Source organism: Diceros bicornis, chromosome 5 (assembly GCF_020826845.1).
Source record: "Diceros bicornis minor isolate mBicDic1 chromosome 5, mDicBic1.mat.cur, whole genome shotgun sequence".
In the NCBI taxonomy this organism is placed as follows: Eukaryota; Metazoa; Chordata; class Mammalia; order Perissodactyla; family Rhinocerotidae; genus Diceros; species Diceros bicornis.
In genome coordinates, this window is record NC_080744.1 from 15,096,616 (window position 1) to 15,117,494 (window position 20,879).

The window sequence follows — 20,879 nt, forward strand, 5'->3', positions numbered from 1 at the left end:
AATATTGACAGTCTATTGAATCATCTGGAACTCCTGGACAGTTTCACACAGCCCATCTCATGGCACAGTATGTGGAATGGCAGTCAGGTGATCTGAGTTAGCCAGAGCTCTGCTCTGCCCAGTGATCTTTGGAAAACTACGTAATGCATACAGGGATTACAAAGCATACATATATAACATATGATAAGCTTGTACAAAAGCAGAGGAAGGTGCATTTTCTACCTCAACATTTCTTTAGACTAAAAATGTCAGAAAGAGATAGACCCAGGATAGCTGTCATATGGTTTTAGATGATGAAACTATATGATGGTGGAGGAGATGTGGCCCTTTAACCGGAGGGCTCACCGAAACTGGGTTCATTCATTCAGTCAACATTTCCTGGATCCTCAGCTTGTCAGGCACATGTGCTGTGAGGGCCTGTGAATAATTATAACATACCATGTTTAGTACTATGATGATTGCCGCTATAAATTTCTGGTGACCTCATTCTCAACCTGGCCCTCATCACTGCTCAGTAATTCTGTGGCATTCCACTGGGCAACTCTCCCTGCCATTGTCCCCAGTGCCTATTTCTAATGTCTTTATTGTCTTCAGGCTTCTGACTCCCCTGCCTCCAGCACGTTTTCCTCTCAGTGGGTGATCTAACCTTCCCCATAGTGAAAATAAATTTACCTCCATTCACACTTGTCCTCTCCTTCTCCCTCATTCTCGTCGAAGCAGGACTGGCAGAGGGAAGAGTAGCAAAGTAGATGCAACAGTGGCATCACCCAATTCAAGGGAACTCAAGAGCTGGGATGGCCTTTCAGAGATGACCTGAATTGAGGCAAAAGGGGCAGCTATTTGCAACCTCACATCAACCAGTCATTGGATGCACAGGGCGAGTGCACATACTCAGGCAAGGCAGCTTCCTTTGATAAAAGGTAATTCCTAAAGAGGGATTTGGCCATGAGCCACCAGCAGCTAACAGTCCTGGCAGCAGGAGGGGGTGGGAATGAGTGCTTCATTCCTTGAGGGGATTTCTGAGTGGCCCAGCCTAGCACACGCTGCGTGCTCAGTACCCAACCTTCTAATAACCTGGCTTTCTCTTTCTTGAGCTACAGACTCCAACTACACTCAACTGCCTATTGGAGATTTCCATCTGGACACCTCAGAAGAGCCGATTAAACATATTCAAAGTTTAACTCTCATCACCTTCTACCACTCCACTCACCCCTTCCTTAGGGTTCTTTGTAGGGTTCTTTGGTAAATGGAAGATGGGCGGTAACTGGTGAGATAAAGTCCCTCTCTGTCCTCTCTTTTGTGGATTACTTCTGGCGATGTTTGTTCTTTGCAGCCCTTCTAAGGGGTCTTGCGTGCTGAATAAACACGCCTACTGAGCGACCCTGTCTCTTTGCTTCCTGTTGTGAACAGGAGCCAGGGTGGCACTTTTTCCTCTTTCTCACCTCATTGGGCTTCCATCTACCAAATAAATTGTTATGATCATAACTCTGGCCTAGGCTTTGCTTTTTGAGGACCTGGGAGAAGATGCCACCTTTTCCTTAATGTCCTATTTCCAATAAGTCATATCAACTCTCACTTCTAAATAACGCTTCAATCTTTCCTCAACATTTGCTTGCTTAGAAAACATTGACATGCTAAGATAAGAATTTTTCCTAGATTGTGATGACCCGCACAGCATTTTATTTTTTCTTCTATGCTGTTCTTATACTTCTAAAATTTCATGGGGTTTTAGGAGGTTTCAATGAGTAGTATCTATAAAACACTTAGAGCTGCGCTGGGTACACACTAAGGACAAAATAAGTTTTCGTTATCATCATCATCATTATGATCCTTTCATGGATTTTGTTCCCTCCTATTCCTTTTTTCATCTCCTGAGGGTTAAAATAGTTTCAAAATATTTAATTCAAAATTGAGTAAATTCCATTTTCTGTATCTAGTACTCCTAGGAAACAAAATGCAATAGAAATCTAAGTGGTCATCAACCTAAAAATTGGACCTGTCAAGGTGAGTTATTTAGTGTCTGTGCTGTATGTTTTCATGGACACAAAATACAATTTAAACCTCGAGATTTTAAAATTAATATTCAATTTAGCAAAGTTAAAAAGTAAAAATCAATCTGCTTATCTTTAAACGTTCAAGTTCAAATTACAATTCTTATCTTATAAATAAATATAATAAATGCAGGGAGTTATTTAATTACAGTTTGATTGACTAGTTGAACTGACCAAATTCCCTGAAACAATCTGTTTACATCTTAATTTATAAAATTCCCTGGAACATTTTAGACTGCATTTATAAACTGAAAATATCTGACTTTTTAAAGCACTTCTACCTACCAAAGCCTTGTCACTCTAATAAATCTAATTAAATTAATGAATGAGGTCCAAATCAAGTTAATCATATGCATTCTGGTTTTGTTGACAAATTTTGCATAATTCTCTTTATCTTTCAACTGAAAATCTAAGTCTAAAATAAACTACTCAGTTATATGTTTTAAATTAGAATCAAAGCCCAAATCTATCAAATTTCCTAAAATCTCTTTAACACTCCAAATACTTAAAATATAAAATATACACAGATTATTCCTAAATGTATGAACAAATTATTAATAGCATGGTTTGGTTTATTTCATCATCTCTATATTTAATTTTAAACATTCCAGAGTTGACAGATAGCTTTTACCATCTCAAGCAAGTTGGGGTTGTTTTTGGCCAAGAGTTTTGGCTGGGGCTACAGTGGTAAGGTCTGAACGCCGGGTGCCCCGACTGTGAGCTGAAGGAGATGCTGAGCACCTGTTTAATAGTCACGGGGATAGCAAGAGACTCCTTTGTTATTTTCAAATGGAGCTATTTTCATAGCTGACCTTCTGGTTTCAAATTAGACCATTATCCAATTCTTTCCTCTGATTTGAGCCTGTCGCTCCAGCTAGTTTACTTCTTGATTGGAGTTAATTAATCTACTTACCACTGATTCATTTGGAATTTTTTAAAATTTACTTTTCATATTTGAATATTGGCCACAATCCTAAAGATATTTATGCTATTAGGCACATTCTTGTCATTTGTGGGAAAGGAAAAGAAAAAAAAGATACATTGAACATAATTTAGCATAATTTAGGTGCTAGACACATGTATTATATATGCATGCATATTATTTTTTTTAATCTTTTTCACAGGTGTATGATGTAGGCACAATTATGTCCATTTGACAGATGAGGAAACTGAGGCTCAGAAAATTAAGCAGCTATTAAGTTATAGCACAGGGACACAAGCCTAGTTCTGACTCTGTAATCCATAGTCCGTACTCTATGGGGAACTTCATGTAAGCCCCCTGAGATTTCTGGCTAGAAAACAAGCTTGGCCACGTCACAGAAGTCTCTTGGGATTGTCTTTTTAAAAAATTATTTTTCCTGCTGTCTTTTTGTAATAAAGCACAGTCATGAATAGTTTGGGGTCACGGCTATGAATTGGACATTTAACACTCTCGCTTCCCTTCTGTGAGGATCACACATTAGTGGGCCAGCTGGTGACCTCATAGACAGAGGCCTGAGGGCTTCGAGGTAGGAGACTAGAATTCTTTCTGACAAGCTCTTGCCTGAGGTTGCCTTTGGGTCTCAGGGCTTTCCCATGACCCAACTGGTAATTCTCAAGCTCCATATAAAAGCCAAAAACAGTACCTGGCAGATTCAACTACTGGCTAGAAGGACCCCAAGTGATTTCTTTTTCTTTTTTAAAACTTTTTATTTTGAAATAATTTCAAACTTACAGAATAGTTGTGAGAATAGTACAAAAAACCCTCGAAATACCCTTCATGCAGATTTGCCAATAATTAATATTTTATCCTATTTGCTTTATCTTTTTCTGAACTATTTGAGAGTGTCTTGCACACATCATACCTCTTTACTCCTAAATACTTTAGTGTATATTTCCTTAAAATAAGGATATTCAATTACAAATTCAATGATCAAATCAGAAAATTTTGAAATCTACACAATGCTATTATCTAATCTATATCCTTATTCAAATTTCACCCGTTGTGTCCTGTTTAGCAATTTTGCTTTTCTGGTCTAAAAGCCAATACAGGATTAAGTATTACATTTGTTTATATGGCTTTTTAGTTTGCATAATCTAGAATTATTCCTCAGCTTTCTCTGCCTTTCATGTCATTGACATTTTTTTGAAAAGTACAGGCCATGTATTTTCCAGAATAGCCCTCAATTTGGGTTTGTCTGATGTTCCCTCGTGATTAGATTCAGGTTATGCCCTTTGGGCAGGAATCCTACATATTGTGTCCTTCTCAGTGCATTCTGTAAGGAGACATTGGATGTCAGTTTAAGCCATTATTGATGATGTTAACTTTGATCACTTGGTTAAGGTGGTGTCTGTCAGATTTCTCCACTGCAAAGCTACTACTTTTCCCTTGCTAATTAATGAATAATTCGTGGCGAGATGTTTTGAGATTATGTAAATAAACTGTATCTCATCAAACTTTTATCTACTAATTTTGTCATTCTTAATGATTCGTACCAGAATCAATTATGACTATGATGGTTGCAAAATGTTGATTTTCTAATTCCATTTTCTCTACATTTATTAGTTGATGTTCTGTTGTAAGGGAGCACTTACTGGTATCATTAATTCTTAGCATGGACTAATGGGTTCTTATTTTTGTTCAATGGGTTACTATTCATTACTACAATTATTGATTTTGATGTTCAAATTGTCTCAGATTTGACCAGTAGAAGCACCTTTCAGCTGGTTCTTATATTCTTTTGACATATCCTCATTATTTTTGAGCACTTGTTTACTTTCTGACACAAGATAGTCCAGATTCATCGTGTATTTTCTCTGCCTGAGCCCTATAATCAGTCGTTTCTCCAGGGACTCCTGGTTCCTTTTAGTGGGGAATGGTGTTTAGCAACCAGATTTGGATACTATTGGAATATCAAAGCTTCTAGGTTGTTTTAGCAGAGAGCTAAGATACACACACACACCTATTTCTATATCTATATATATTAAAAACTATAAATTCATACTATATCTAATTCCAATCCAACAATACAAGATTCTTCCTAGCCTACCCCTTCCGTGTTTATATCTCTTCTCCAAAATCAAAAAACCTGGTCCCCAATGTCATCAAAATACTTATTCATTTGCTTAATTCTTCAACACACAGAAAAAGTTTTCAGAATTATTTATCTACATTACTGAGGAAAAGGAATATACTAAAGTAGAGTTCAACATTTGTTTGTTGTTCTTTTTGTCTTTAGATCAAGGTTATATAGGCAAAGTATTATGTTCAAAAGTTATTCAGATTATTTTATTTTTCTTCAGTGTATTTATATTGTTTATTTGAAATATATAGTAAGGCTCTTTTGTTGCTGTTTGTATTCCATTTTAGATTTCCCATCCACCTCTATTCTTATTGGTTTAACTTTATGTTTTTGAGTAAATAAAACAGTAACATACTTCCAAAAGCCAAAATGACACCTAAAAAATATATTCCAAGAACTCTCACTCCTTCCTTTATCTTTTATACCTTGTTTTTACCCCTGCCCTGTGGATAACCAAACTCATTCATTTCTTGTTTATTCTTGCTGTTTGTTCTTTTTGCAAAATAAGTAGATATGAGTATATTTTCTTACTTCACCATTATTTTCTTACACAAAAGGTAGCACACCATCTACATTCTTTGCACTTCACTTTTTAACCCAACTCTATATTCTATAAATCACTCCATCTCATTTCATAGAGATCTTCCTCCTTCTTTTTTACAGTGATACAGTACTCCATTGAATGGAGGCGCCACAGTTTATTCAACTACTCTCCTTTGGTTGAGAATTTAGGTTTGCTGCTGAAATTTTGCAATTACAGATTTTGTTACTATGAATAAATTTGCTGATATGTCTTTTCCAATGGTAGAGATATGGTTTTAGGGTAAAGTCATAAAAGTGGGTTTGCAGGATCAAAAGTTAAACGTATGTGTACTTTAGTTAGATATTGTCAAATTTCCCTCTATAAGAATTGAACCATTTTGCATTTCTACCAGAAATATAGCCAGCCCTGGTGGTCTAGAAGTTAAGATTTGCTGCTCTCACTGGCCCTGGTTCCTTTCCCGGTCAGAGACCCACACCACCCATCTGAATGTTGTCATACTGTGGTGGCTGCGTGTTGCTATGATGCTGAAAGCTGTGCCACCAGGATTTCAAATCCCAGCAGGGTCACCCATGGTGGACAGGTTTCAGTGGAGCTTCCAGACTAAGACAGACTAGGAAGAAGGACATGGCCACCAACTTCTGAAATAATTGGCCATGAAACCCATATGAATAGCAGTGGAGCATTGTCTGACATAGTGCTGGAAGGTGAGAGGATGGCGCAAAAAGACCGGACAGGGTTTCGCTCTGCTGTCCACAAGGTCCTAAGAGTCAGAATCCCCTTGACGGCACTAACAACAAACCAGGAATATACCAGTTACTGCTTCCCCACAGCCTTGTCAGCAAAACATTTGTCAAGGTTTTTAAGTTTTGAGAACTTGAAAAAAAAAAGACATTTCAGTATTGTTTAACTTGTATTTCTATTACTATTTTGAAGTTGAACACATTTCTACATGTTTATGAATTGCTTGATGTCTTTTCTGTAAATTTTCTGTTTATATCTTTTGCTATCAGATTTTTAGTCATTTGTTCCTCAGTTTTCCAGAGTTCTTTGTATGTTAGGTTAATATGTACATAGCTCTAATCTCCCTAACATATAAAGATCTCTTTGTCTCTCTTTATCCTTATCTCTACTTTTTTAAAGGACACAATTCTCTTTCTCTCTTACTTTTTTGACACATTTTCATAGGAATATTGTTTTAGAGACTCTTAACCACAAGTGTCTGCCTGGATAACTATTGGTGAACAGAAGTCCTTGAAAGGTGATAGAAAATCATATTCACCTTTGACCTTGGGGTCTTGGCTAAGTGACGCATTTCTTGACCAGCAGTTACAGGACAATGCCCATTGGGAAGGAAGGAATAATTTGAAAGCACGGCATATCACTGGAACACGGACCTAAAACCCCGTCAGAGGCCAGGCAATGATCTCAGAGAAGCCTGACTGTTCTGCGGCAGCTTGCCTTCTCTGCCTGAAGCCTCAGGTTGGCTCACAGGGCCTGTCTTTGGGAAGGACTAGAAGTGAGGCCGTGATATTCCAGGCCAATGTCAGCAGCAGGGATCGCTGTGTGTGCATTAGGTGAGAGATGGTTACGTCATAGAACCCAAGAATTTGAGGGCTGTAGGAGCTTATAGATTACCTGGACTCAGAAACAATCTAACCTCATGTTCTAGGCAGGAAACAGAGGCCCACAGAGGTACGCAGCTTGCCCAAAGTCACACACTTAGTTATAATCAGTGCCACATAATGTGACTTAAAAGTAATAAGGCTTTTCAAAAGTAACTCATGTTGAAACATCTGCATTCAGATGAGTTTTATATTTTAAAAGTGTCATCCTGGTCAGCTGTATACTGAATTCTAGCAAGTGCCATGGCCAGAACTTTTCTGAAATTCTCTTATCAAAGGGGAGCTGAAATTTTGCTTTGGCTTATCTGTGTATTCATTCATTCTTTCAGTTTAGTAATACTGACATCTTTTTCCAATTTATTTTTTTAGACTTCATTCCGACACTTACTCTTGTATCAGCACGTGTTTTTTATTTATTTTTTAAATAGTTCTCAGTGTAAATAATTAGTTTTGGTTTTCTTTGGTTACACTCCAGTTTTAAGGATACACCTTAATGAACTTAATTGGACTTCTGTGATTCCTAAGTCTCCTGTATAACCCATTTCTACCTAGATGAATCCAATCCATTATGTTAGTGTTTTCCAAACTGATAATTACTGAGGGTGCCTATTAGACATACATATTCAAACCCGCACCGATCTCCCAAACCAGTCTCTCCACACGACTGGAAATATGAAATTTTAACAATCTAACACAGACACAAATTTTGGAAAATGATGATTCTGTGTTAGTTTTGGGAGTTCAACTCTTAGCTGACAGCTTCTCCCCAAATCCTCTTACATGTGGATTATCCTTAGGCTCTGAGGGAAATGCCAATAAAACTTTTTGGTCTGTGGCAGAATCATTGGAATAAATATACAGCTTCCTAACACAGACAATTCATCAACACGCTGGTGGCAACTTTGAAAGGGAGAGAGCTCCTCAGGATGTTTAGGCATGTGTGTGCCAAGTCACAGACTTTATAGTGACAGCCATTCTTCAGGAAATGCAAGAGGCAACGGGTAGTCAGTTCTCCATGCTGCCATTACAGATTTGGATGACAAAGGCAGTCATTCCTTCAGTCATTGAGATCTGTTGACCAGAGCACTTGATCAAGCACCAGGGCTGATTCGGGGACACCAACAGTACTGCTGCTGTTGTGACCTTCTCGTTGGGGCTGCTTATCATCCCAGTTGTCTTTCATGATTACCATTAGGGCTGTCTGTTTCAGCCTCTCGTGAATTCACTCTTTTGATGTCCCTCTCTTATCTCGGAACATCTTGGTCTTCCTTCTTTAACACTTACAATTTAATAAATGTTTGCTGAGTGATTACTTTGTGCAAGGCACTGTGAGGTGGGGGAGCAGGATGGAAAGCTACGAAGAAAAATAAATACTTACTCAGCCAAGTTGTCAAAGCTATAAAAATGCTCAAGCAACAGTTCCTGCTCTAAAGGAACTTAAGTTCACTTGGGGGATAAAACAAATAAATAACCATTAAAACTTGGCAATAAGAAGAGCCAAGGAAAGGCAGGTATAAAGCAAATATTTTTGTTGCAGTAATTAAAACAGTTTGGTACTGATATAGGAATAGATAGATTAATGAAATTGAATAGAGAGCATAGAAATAGAACCAAACATATAAAAATAATTAATATTTGATAATAACCTCATTTCAAATTGGTAGGAAAAGTACAGACTACTCAATAAATTATATTGGGACAACTGGCAAGGCTTATGGAAAATAAATTAAGCTGAATCCTTACCTCACTCCTCACAAATGGATTTAAAAGTAAAAAATTAAACCATAAATATGTTAGAGAAAACATAGGTGAGAAGCTTTCTAATCTTAAGTATATAGGCTTTTCCAAGCATGAAACAAAACCTAGAGGCCTTTTTAAAAAGGTAATTTTCACTACCCAAAAATCTGAAACACACCATAAACAAAGTCAAAGACCAGTGATAATGAGAAAAATATTTGGATCACATATGACAAATAAAGGGCTGATATTCATAATATCCAAAGAACTCTTACAAGTCAACAGAAAGATAACTCAACAGAAGGATAAAAAGAGACATGAATTGGGAATTCATAGTAGAAGAATTATAAATGGCCAATAGGCAAATAAAAATACTCTTCAATAATTAAATAAATGCAAATTAAAGCATATTTTGCCTAATTTGATTGAAAAATATATACATATATATATGTATTTTTGGTGAGGAAGATGAGGCCCTGAGCTAACACCTGTGCCAATCTTCCTCTACTTTATATGGGACGCTGCCACAGCATGGCTTGATGAGCAGTGTGTAGGTCTGCACCCGGGATGCGGACCTGCGAACCCCGGGGTGCTGAAGCAGAGCACGCAAAGTTAACCACTACGCCACCAGGCTGGCCCCAGGAAAAAATATTTTTTAATTGATAAAATGCCCAGTAATATTTGCTGTAAATGGAGTATAAATTGGTATATATTTTCAGGAACAACTTGGCAACATTTGTTCAAAATGGAAATGTGGATTCTCTGTGATTCAGAAATTCTATGTTCATAAAAGGATAGGTTTACTCAAATAATTGTGCAAAGGTGTATGTACAAGGTGATTCATTGCAGCACTGTTAATTATATGAAACACTGGCAACAATCAATAAGGTTAAATAGATTATGGTATATCGAAATGATAGGATAGGGTAAAAGCACTCTGATCTGATGACATCTGCAATGGGTAGTTGCTTAATTAAAAAATTTTAAATTGGGAATCGAAAAGTGATACATATATACCAGAAACATAATATTTTCACCTAAACTGTCTAAATGTAGAATTATTCATCAATCTTTTGAGGCTAAGACAAGGCTTCTTCTTTGGCTAAGCGTTTGTTGACTAGAGTTTACTCAACTTTCTTGCATAAGCCACATCTATCATGTCTCTGTTCACCTCCCCAATCTTGTTTCCTACCTCTTTCCACCTTGTTCACACTGGCCTCCTCTCTGTTCCTCCAGTTGCTAAACTGTTTCCCGCTGCATGGCCTCTGCACTTGTTATTCTCTCTTCTTTCCTTTCCCACCTATTTACATGATTGGTTCTTTCTCATGCTTTAAATCTGAGTCTAAATGTCACCGTAGAGTCACCTTTTCTGATGATCCCTATATATCAGTTAGGGTGATTTCCTTGCAAGTAATGGAAATTCCAGTTTAACTTAACTTATGTTATAAAAAGGGAATTTATTGTCTCATATAACTAAATAACTAGTCATAGATCTGGCCTAAGATTACGCCATAGCCACAGCTTAAACTAAATAACAAAGATCTATTTTCTATTTTTCACTCTACTTCCTTAATGTTGGCTTGATTCTTCTTTTCTCCCGAGGGGATGTCAACAGCTCATCCAAAGTCTGAGTACTGAGTCAAATACACATAGCTCCGATAGCCCTGATTTGGGTCTTGTGCTCATTTGTCTTAGGTCTTTTTCCAGAAGCAGAGCCTGAGGTAGGGATTCAGGTGCACACGGTAAGTGCTGTTCAAGAAATACCTGTGAGGTATCAAGTATCTTTTCCAACCACAATGGTATGAAAGTAGAAATTAATAACAGGAGAAAAATTGGAAAATTCACAAATATGTGGAAATTAGACACACTCCTGCACAATGAATGGATGAAAGAAGAAATCAAAAGCGAAATCAAAAAATATCTTGAAAGAAGCAAAAATGGAAACACAATATATCAAAACTTATGGGATGCAGCAAAAGCAGTCCTAAGTCCTAAGTTTATAGTGATAAATGCCTGCATTAAGAAAAAAAGAAAAACCTTAGATAAACAACCTAACTTTACACCTCCAGGAACTAGAAAAAGAAGAACACGCTAAGCTCAAAGTTAGAAAAAAGAAAGAAATAACAAAGATCAGAGCAGAAATAAATGAAATAGAGACCAGAAAAACAATAGAAAAGATCAACAAAACTAAGAGTTGGCTTTTTTTAAAAGATAAACAAAATTGACAAACCATTAGCTAAACAAGAAAAAAAAAGAGAGAAGATTAAAATCAGAAATGAAAGAGGAGACATTACAACTGATGCCACAGAAATAAAAAGGATCATAAGAGCCTACTATGAATAATTATACACAAACAAATTGGATAACCTTGAAGAAATGGGTACATTCCTAGATCGCCAGGGCAATTCTGTAGAGAAAAGGGACAGCTGTGAGCCTTACAGTCAATACTCACAGTAGCTCAGGGACATGTGTGCTGCCTGGTAAAGGACATCTGAACTGGGGGCACCACAGCATCCACCACACCACTGGAGCCAAGAAGATTGCTGTGCTAATTGGCATAAGCCATTCAGGGTCCACCTTTGGAGCTATGGGTGAGGGTCAATCCCACCCAAGCAACATAGCTGAGAAATTCATGGTAGTGTCAGAATGGGGACTTGAGAGAAAGGATGGTGATCAGGCACCCAAGAAATGTTCACACACCTCCTGCTCTGAATTACTTGTTATATCATCCTGTTTGTCCTTCACAGCACTTTCCATAATCTGTAATTCTCTTGTTTGTTTGTTTGTTTATGGCCTGACTACTAGAATGTAAGTTCTGTGAAGAGAGGAACCTTATTTCTTTTGTTCACTGCTGTAGCCTAAGAATCTGTTGGCATGTCTGATACATAATATGTTGATTGTGCTCCAGATGAGACTCTAAATGCACAAAGGCACAGAGATAAGAAGGAAAAAAAATGTGTAGGTAAGGAAGATAATTCTAGATTAGTGGTTCTCAAACTGTACTTCCTGGACCAGCAGCACCAACACCACCTTGGAACTAGTTAGAAATGCAAATTCTCAGGCCCCGCTCCAGACCTAATGAATCAGAAACTCTGGGGCGAGCCTTGGCAATCCGTGTTTAACGAGCCTGCTAGGTGATTATGATGCATAGCAAAGTTTGAGAACCACTGCTCTAGACTAATTTGACTAAAACATGGGACTTATGCAGAGTAGATAGTGGTAGATAAAGTGGTAAGGAAAATTTGGGACCACATTTTTGTGACAGGGCAATATATTAAAATTTTACTGTAGTGATTACCTTGTATGTTGTTGGTTTATTTTTACTTCTCTGAAACATAATCAAGAAAAGAAAGAAAATGTCTTCCTCTCTTATTGGAAGAGCCATTAGTTCTTTGGATTCTGGACACCTTTGCTGGCACTTGAGAGGTAGGAGTGGGTGGAGTTAACAGTTTTGATTTTTCAGGCCAGGAGGTGATGTGCTACCCTAAAGACTCTCCTGATTACCCCCATCCTCATCTTCATCGACAACCAGCTCCTTGCCCTATGGACACACAGTTTTTAAAAAATAAACTTAATTGTTTAGCATGGTTTTAGATTTACAAAAAATTGCAAAGGTAGCACAGAGATTCCCATATACCACTGCACCTAATTCCCCTATTATTAACATCTTATATTGGTATGGTACATTTGTCACAATTAACAAACCAATATTGACACGTTATTATTAACTACAGACCATACTTTATTCAGATTTCCGCAGTCTTTATATAATAGCCTTTTTTCTGTTCTAGGATCCATCTAGGACACCACACTGCATTTAGTCATCATGTCTCCTTAGGCTCCTTTTGGCTCTGACAGTTCCTCAGACTTGCCTTGTTTTTGATGACCTTGACAGTTTTGAGGTACACTGGTTGGGTATTTTGTAGATTGTCTCTCAACTTGGATCTGTCTAATGTTTTCCTCACAATTCGACTGGGGTTATGGTTTTGGGGAGGAAGATATAGCCTGCCATTTTCATCACATCATACCATCAGTATGATTTATCACCGTTGATGTCGACCTGGATCTGGTGTTCAGCCTGAGTAGCTGTTGAAGGAGGATGGTTTTATGAAGTGTGACACAGGGAGGGTTTTCAGAATGTGACATTTACTTCGATTTGGGGAGGATGGTTGGTGTAAGAGGAAAAGGAGAGGGAGGAGCCAAAACCTTTGTCAGGGTTTCTAACATGGGTGACTGGGCATGTGGCGAGTGTCCGACAAACACAGCTGGGGTGCTAGTGATCTGTCCGGGTAAAGAAATTTAGTCTGCAGTTGGTTTTCTCCCTTTGGAGCTGGGGGAGGGTTAGGGAAAGAGGGTTCCGTGATGAGGGCTCTAGCTGCCCTGGAACACAGGGTAGAGAGGGTGATTGGCATGAAGGCCTTGCTGGCTTCATCTGTCACTCAGACCAACTAGGACAGTCCTGCCCAGAGTGACTGCTACAGTCACCTGGAGGTGACAGCACGGTCTTTTTAGGGCCTTGGGCTCTGAGCTTAGGGGTATGGTAGGAGGAATCAGGGGGTCTTCCTCTATTCTGCCAGCTGCTTAATTATTTGGGTAAGTAGTAGGTACCTGAAGTCAGTTAGGAGAACTGTGGCTGAAATTTTCCCAGAAGAAGGCTGGCCACCCATTCCATAAGATGAATTGGCCATGGAAAGAATCGAAGAATATACATTAAAATATGAACAGTGTTTTTCTCTGGGTGGTAGGTTTAGGAGATGTATTAGTTTGCTAGGGCTGCCATAACAAAGTACCACAAACCAGGTGGCTAGAACAACAGAAATGTATTATCCCACAGTTCTGGAGGCTAAAAGTCTGAAATTAAGGGTCAGCAGGGCCAGGCTCCCTCTGTAGGCTCTAGGGAGGGGTCTTTCCTTACTGCTTCCTAGCTCCTGGTGGTCGCCAACAATCCTCGGTGTTCCTTGGCTTGTAGCTGCAGCAGTTCACTCTCTGCCCCTTCCATTAATCACCCGGTATTCTCCTTGTGTGTCTGTGTCCAAACTTCCCTATTCTTATAAGGACACCAGTCATATTAGATTTAGGTCCCACCCTAGTCTGGTACGACTTCATCTTGATTAAATCGGCAATGACCATATTTCCATTCACAGGTTCTAGGTGGACATGAATTCTGGGGGGACACTATTAAACCCAGTACAGGGGTGGTTGATATTTCCTTCTTCATATGTTTCTATTTCATCTAAAGTTCCTATATGCAACCTACATGTGTTACTTCTAAACCAGCAAAAAACAAACAAAAAACAAAAAAATGCAATCCCCACCATCAGTACTTTGAAAAATAAAACGACCTGCATTTGGTGAAGGGGCCAGTGCTGTTCTGGAACATAGAGGAAAGGTTACTCATGCCAGTGATGGTGCCCTGTGCCAGGCGCCTCCCTACAGACCCAGCCAAACCCTGGGGAAAAGAGAGGGAGGCGTGTTGGGCTGGGAATGTCTGCGGAAAATGTCTTCGCATCTCTGCTCAGGTCAGGGCTGAGGGCGGGGGCTTTTCTGTCTTGCTGTGGGTTGGGTTGCTGGCTTCCCCGATACGGGGCTTACCCGAAAAGACTCCCTGAGGCAGCATCCCTTTCCTGAACAAACAAGAGGGCAGCTTGGAAAAGCATGAACATGATAACTGAAGCCACATTCACCCTGGCTGAGTAAACACTGCCTGAGAGTCAGACATTTTCCCGAACTTTCTTAGGTACCGGGGCGCTATGGGGAGGTGATTTCTCTCATGACAGCCACACCCTAAGTCATCTTTTATTAGTCACAGCACATGCTTAGCTGTGCCTGGTTATGTTCCCCTGACGTCCTGCACGTCCCACCATCCAGCGGCACGGGTTTAACCTTCCCCAGGGCTGGCTGCAGCTCGTGCAACCCGTTCTAAAGGAGCAGCTGGGAATCAAGTTTAAATCTGGGATTTTCAGCACGGCTGAGTTAAAAATCCCTTAGATACTTCTGTTTATGGGTGCCAAGGAGAGACAGCAACCAAGGGAGAAAGAAGGAATTTTTCATGTGTTTTCGCTCAGTCTGCTTCCTTCAGAAGGCACTGGTGTCCAGCTGATGTTTTTAATGTTTGGAGAGGGGGACTTTCAGAGGATAATTTTGGCTGTTAAGAAACAAAAACACAAGTGGATTTAAGGGGGGTACGGGTGCTCTTCAAACAACTGTTCCTAGGCCTACAACCCTTGTAGAATGTCAATATCAAGTTCAGTCCACGTGACTGAGGCCAGGGCTTTCATTCTTCTCTGCTCAGCTCTTTAACCGTTTACTAGGATAACTAGCCATAGAATAAGGAAGAATCGCTCTCTGTAAACAGGCGCTGTTATGAAAAGACCTCTTCCTAGCCACCACCGACTGAGGGCTCCCTGAGTGCCACCGTGTTACCGTCCCAGTTTGTCCTCCCAGCACTATTGTTATCCCCACTTCAAAAGAAGAAACAGATGCTTAGAGAAATTGAGTAACTTGTCCCAAATCGTAGTTGTTGGCAACTTGTGCCTAGGTCTGAGTGACTGCAAAGCCGGGAGTCTTGACCCCCACTTGACTGCTCCCCAAAAGGGCAACACCCTAAACGTGTCCTCAGCAGAGGCTGAGAAGAAGAGTCAGCATTCACAGATGGGCGTGGATGCGGTCTCCACCTCCTGCTCTACCATTCACTTGCTGTGTGACAGTCAACAGCTCACTGAAATGTTCAGTATTGTAGGTGACACACTTGTCATCCAGGAGAGGGGTTCTATTGTCACCCAGCATTTCCCCAGCGGGCACCAGAATGCCATATTTTAGGGAAGCTAAAGATTGAGAGAGGAACAGGCAAAGTGTAGGCACCAGCAACACCACACTCAGGGAAGCCCCAGCCCAGCCCAGCGGCCAGCCCTGGGACACCAGAAGCCCCCACTCCCGGCCCACGGTGCAGTTAGAGCAGAGGGGTCTCAGGAAGCCAGCCCTGTCCTCTGCTGCGACCAAAGATTCTGGGCATGCAAGCCTAGCTTCGTCCAAGACACTTCTCCAGGCCCACCCCTTTCATAATTTTATCACAGCACTTACGCTACAAGGTTGTAATTATTTTTAATTTGAATATGTAGAAAAGTACAAATGAAAATGTATTGATCACCCATAATCCTGCAACCCAGAATTAGCCAGTTTTGACATATTTGCTTCTGATTTTATTTTATACATCTATACTTTAAAAAAACATAAAACTACAGGATGTATAAGTACATTGTTCTTTGAAACAAAATTAGTACAATACAGAATAAGCTAAATTCCTAATGACACCATTTCAAATTCTAATTCCTCCTCCTCCATCCAGAAATACCTTTAAGTTTGGTGTGTATTCTTCTAGCATTTAAAAAAATACGTACATTTATAAAATATATGGTTTTTTTGTGTGCATGTTTTCTTTATACAAATGGCATCATTCTGCTTGTATCATTTTGCGATTTGCTGTTTTTCATTCAATATATTTTTGAGATTTATCCATGTTGATACACATAGATGTAGTTTATTCCTTTTAATAGCTCTAATAGTGCTTTATTGTATAAATGTACCACATTTTATTTATAAATAAATGCATTTGAATTTTCAATTTTTTGCTATTATGAACAATTCTAAAATAGACATACTTGTACGCAGAACCCTCCCTCTGCACAGCTCCAGAAAGCTCCATTCACATCTACGTGTACGTGCCTCCTCGAGTCGTTTAGTGCACGGCCTGCCTTGCTGTACTTGGCCCCATCAACCTCCTTCATTCATTCTTTTAACAATATTTATTGAGTGCCCAGGAATGCCGGGGATTGTTCAAGTGCTTTGTTTGTATTAATGTATTTAGTTCTCTGAAAAATCCTAAAAAGTACTGTTTTCAACCATTCTCATTTTCAAAGGAGGAAAATGAAGCGGGGGTGGGGGCAGGCAATCACTGGGCTAAGGTCACGTAGTCTGTAGGCTACAGCTGGCACGGGAACTTGGCCAGCCGGGCTCCTGAGTCTGGGTGCTGAACCAGTGTGCTAAGTCTCGCTTATGCTGAACTCTCTCCTTAGTTCATGTCCCGCCTCAGCTGTGAACTTCTGACAGCTGAGACCACGGGGAGCCACTTATTTTGTATCTCCAGTGTCCAGTCTTGCCTGAACTCCATTAGGGGCTCAATAATGTTCTGTTAATCCTTTACTTATTGTTCAGTGCTCCTTTCCTAATTAACTTTCCCTCTCCCACTTCCCCACGTATCTCTTTCCCTTCATAAGCATCCTCCTCCTGTGTCCTGCACATAACACGCCTACCCTCGCACAGGCTTTGAAAAAGTGACACAGGAACATCACAGGTGCACGAAGAGGAGAGCTTTATAATGTGCTCTAATTTGGGAAAGAATATTTGACCAAAAGGCAAAGGAGGACTTGACATTTTTTCTGCCCTGGGGCGGCCCAGTCGTGCAACCCTGCAGGTCTCGAGCTGGACAGGAGGCTACGTTCACACGTTTAATCAACAGTACTTCTAATTCCGTCCTTCAGCCGCCAGGCACGTAGGCAACTTCCTCTTATAAAGTTGGTTGTTGTAACTAAACAGGTGCAGAGTTGAGGACATGCAGGCCGACTCGAATAACTCCCCGCAGCACGGGAGATGAAGTTGATAGGGGACTTCCCCCGCCCTCCCCGATGTTTTGGCCTTAGCCCCCCAAGTCTGCCCCGGGCACGGCCCGCGGCAGCGGGGCCCAGAGCCCCGTCTCCATCCTCCTCCCGACCGCTGGGGAGGGCGGGGGACGGCCGACTCAGCGAGTGTGTGGCTCAGAGGAAAGGACACGGGGACAAGAAGGTCGAGTTCCCGCGGCGGAAGGACCGCGATCGGGTCCGTCCTGCCCGTCCCCGCCCTCCGGCCCGTCAGCGCGATGGGGGACGGGGCTCTCCAGGGGGTTCCTTCGGGGCCCTGCGAGCGCGGACCCCCGGCGCGCGCTCCCACGGCCTGGCCGCGCCAGCGGGGCGGCGGGCGGCTCGAGGGCCCCCTCCCCCGGCGGGGCTGCGGGGCTGCGGGGCGGCGGGGCGGCGGGGCGGCGGGGCCGCGGCCGAGCGCGCTGACTCACGCTCTCGCTACGTGAGCGCCGAGCCGGGCCCGCCGGGCGCAGCGCCAAGCCGGCCGCCGCCCACCCGCGCGGCTATTTGTTTATCCGCCGGCAGCTGCGCGCGCAGGCGCCCTGCTCCTGGCGTCGGGCCGGCCGCCGCGCCCCGGGAGGACTTCAGCCCCGGCCCCGCCGCTCGCGGGACGCTCTCGTCACCTTTACGGCTTTATGGGCGCAGCGGGGCCGTGATCTTTGCTCCGCAGCGATAGCACCCGGGAGTTTCTGCTCGGCAGGGGCAGCCCGGGGCACGTTGCCCACGGGCGCTTCGGGTGGCCTCTCCTTGCTCCTGGGGAGGCCGCGGAGGCCCGAGGCCCGGCCTCTGGGTTTGCGTTTTATAGCATCTTACCTAAGTAAAGAGCCACCGCGTGTCCACGTGCTCGCTCCCACCGTTTTTATCTCAGTTGATCCCTAAACAACCCTGTGACATGGAAAGCATGGGAAGGGCAGGCGCCCTTCAATCCATTTGAGATGAGGAAATCAAAGCATATGTTTAAGTATTTTATCTGTTCACAAGAGAACGATTTACCATAACTTTTATAGAGAGAAGTGCTTAGCTCTGGGATAATAAATTTTAGTGCTGGCATAGCCTGTTTTCGCGACATCTCCCATTCTCTAGTGTTCACTGGATAGACTAGTTAAAGAGAACAACAGAGCAGGGGGGAGGGCGGGTTTGTATTAATGGGTGTGAAATCTTCCCTCAGCTGTTAGCTTTTGGTAGATTTAAAAATGGACACGGCGGAGCTTACAGTAGGACCAGTCCTCCTCAGCTCCGCTGAATGGGTCCTTGGATGGCTCCACGGGCAAGGGCCGGGCCTGGAGCTCCTGGGCCTGCATCTGAGTCCTGAGGCTCTGGTTGTGACCGGTGACACGGGGCAGTGCGTTAGATGATCCTCACTCGGCCACTTCTCTGGGTTGCTGTGAGGCTCACGATGAGAATGTACACGAGGGAGGTGCGTAACTCCTGTGGCCCACAGAAATGAGAGGTGGGCTGCTTCTTGGTCATACAATACAAGGGGCAGAGAGGGAGAGACACTGTCCGTCTCGGCATGTCACTCTTGTTTGCTCATCTTGGATAAACCACGGAGAGTGCAGTGTCTATAGAGTCAGTAGGAATAAAAATGAGATATTAATTCTCACGGAAATTCTGCCGTTAGACACAGAGTCCTAGGTTACGGGATCTTGACAGCAAACACAGAACTAAGCCACTTGTAGAGGGCTTTTCAGTTTTGCCTGTTTGGGGGCTGTTTTTTGTTCTGATTTTTTTTTTTTTTTTGGAGGGGACGGGGGTTTGCCAAACTTTCTAGATTATAAAATTAATACATGCTCTCGTAAGAACAAGCTAAAGTATAATGAGAAAAAAACCCTTCATAATCCAACATTCATTTACCAATAATGTTAGCATTTCAGGTATATTTCTAGGTATTTTTGAAATTCATTTTAATTGACACCATAATCTATGTTATTTTATATTATTTATCTTGCTTCATATTATAACATTTTCCCATGTCCTTAAACCTTTTATAGTCAATTTTATGAATGTATTATATTTTTTTAACAGTTTCCCGATTGTTGGAAGTTTAGGTTGTTTCCATTTTTGGCTAAGCAATACTTCAGTGACTGTCTTTGTGTATAAATATTTGACCACTTTATTTATTATCTCCTTAGCATGGGTTTCCTGAAGTGGAATTTTTAGGTCAAATGATATAAATGTTTTCATGACGAGATCACGTTGCTAAGTGGCAGTTTCCCTGAGTAAAGGGACTATCCTTGCCTTCTTGACTGCTGCATCACCAGTGTCCAGCAGGGAGCTGGTTCTTAACTTGCATCTTTGAATGAATGAATGAATAAAAAAAAAGTTTTCACTTACAGCAGAACTTGCCTAGGAAATGTCAAAACTAAAGACTTTTTCATCCCAGCTGGTTCTAACCAGCTGATGATAATAAAGGACCATGAACTTTAAGGGACTTCCCCCAACAGGACCTAACTGAAGACCCTTCTGCCCAATGAGTAGTAGGACTTGTTTAAACCAACTGCCTATCCAGAATGCTGATTTTCAGTGTTTAATTAGAATATACACCAGGCACTTCTCCTTCCTAGCACACTTAAAAAACCAAAACAACCCCCCCGCCCCGACTTTTCCCCCTTCAGGGAACTACTCTGCAAATTTCTCCACTGGTGTGTGTTGCCTTGCCTGGTAAATTAGTAGACTCAGCTGTGATTTAAAACAAAACAAAATGAAACACCTCTGATGATCTTGGTCTTTATTCTTTGACAAATGAGTATTGCCAAATTGATATACATAAAATTTGTAGCAATCTACAGTTCTACCAGCACTTTCTAAGTATGTTTCATTGCTGCTTTGCTAATATTGTGTATTATCATTTTCAAAACCTCTGTTATGTAAGCGATTAAAATGTGAGATCTTTTTTTGCCTATTAAATGAGTTAGACTGAACTATTTTTTTCTTTTTCCTGAGGAAGATTTGCCCTGAGCTAACATTCGTTGCCAATCTTCCTCTTTTTTTCCTTGAGGAAGATTAGCCCTGAGCTAACATCCATGCCAATCTTCCTCTATTTTGTATGTGGGTCGCCACCACAGCATGGCTGATGAATGGTGTATGTCCGTGCCCAGGATCCAAACCTGCAAACCCGGGCTGCCGAAGCAGAGTGTGCCAAACTTAACCACTAGGCCACAGAGCCGGCCCCTAGACTGAAAGTTTTAATC

At 41.4% G+C, this 20,879-nt stretch overlaps 1 long non-coding RNA gene across 4 annotated transcripts in view; it reads left to right on the plus strand.

The window, feature by feature from the left end:
• The window catches only part of LOC131405685 (uncharacterized), a 105,419-nt gene that overhangs the window by 15,600 nt on the left and 68,940 nt on the right, over positions 1-20,879 (plus strand). Inside the window, exon 3 of one of the 4 annotated variants that reach the window (XR_009220014.1) lies at positions 12,808-13,357. The exons of the other annotated variants lie outside the window; for them this stretch is intronic. This is a non-coding gene — a long non-coding RNA (uncharacterized LOC131405685). Of the gene's footprint in view, positions 1-12,807; positions 13,358-20,879 lie in introns of those variants that run through there. 4 annotated transcript variants of the gene reach the window in all.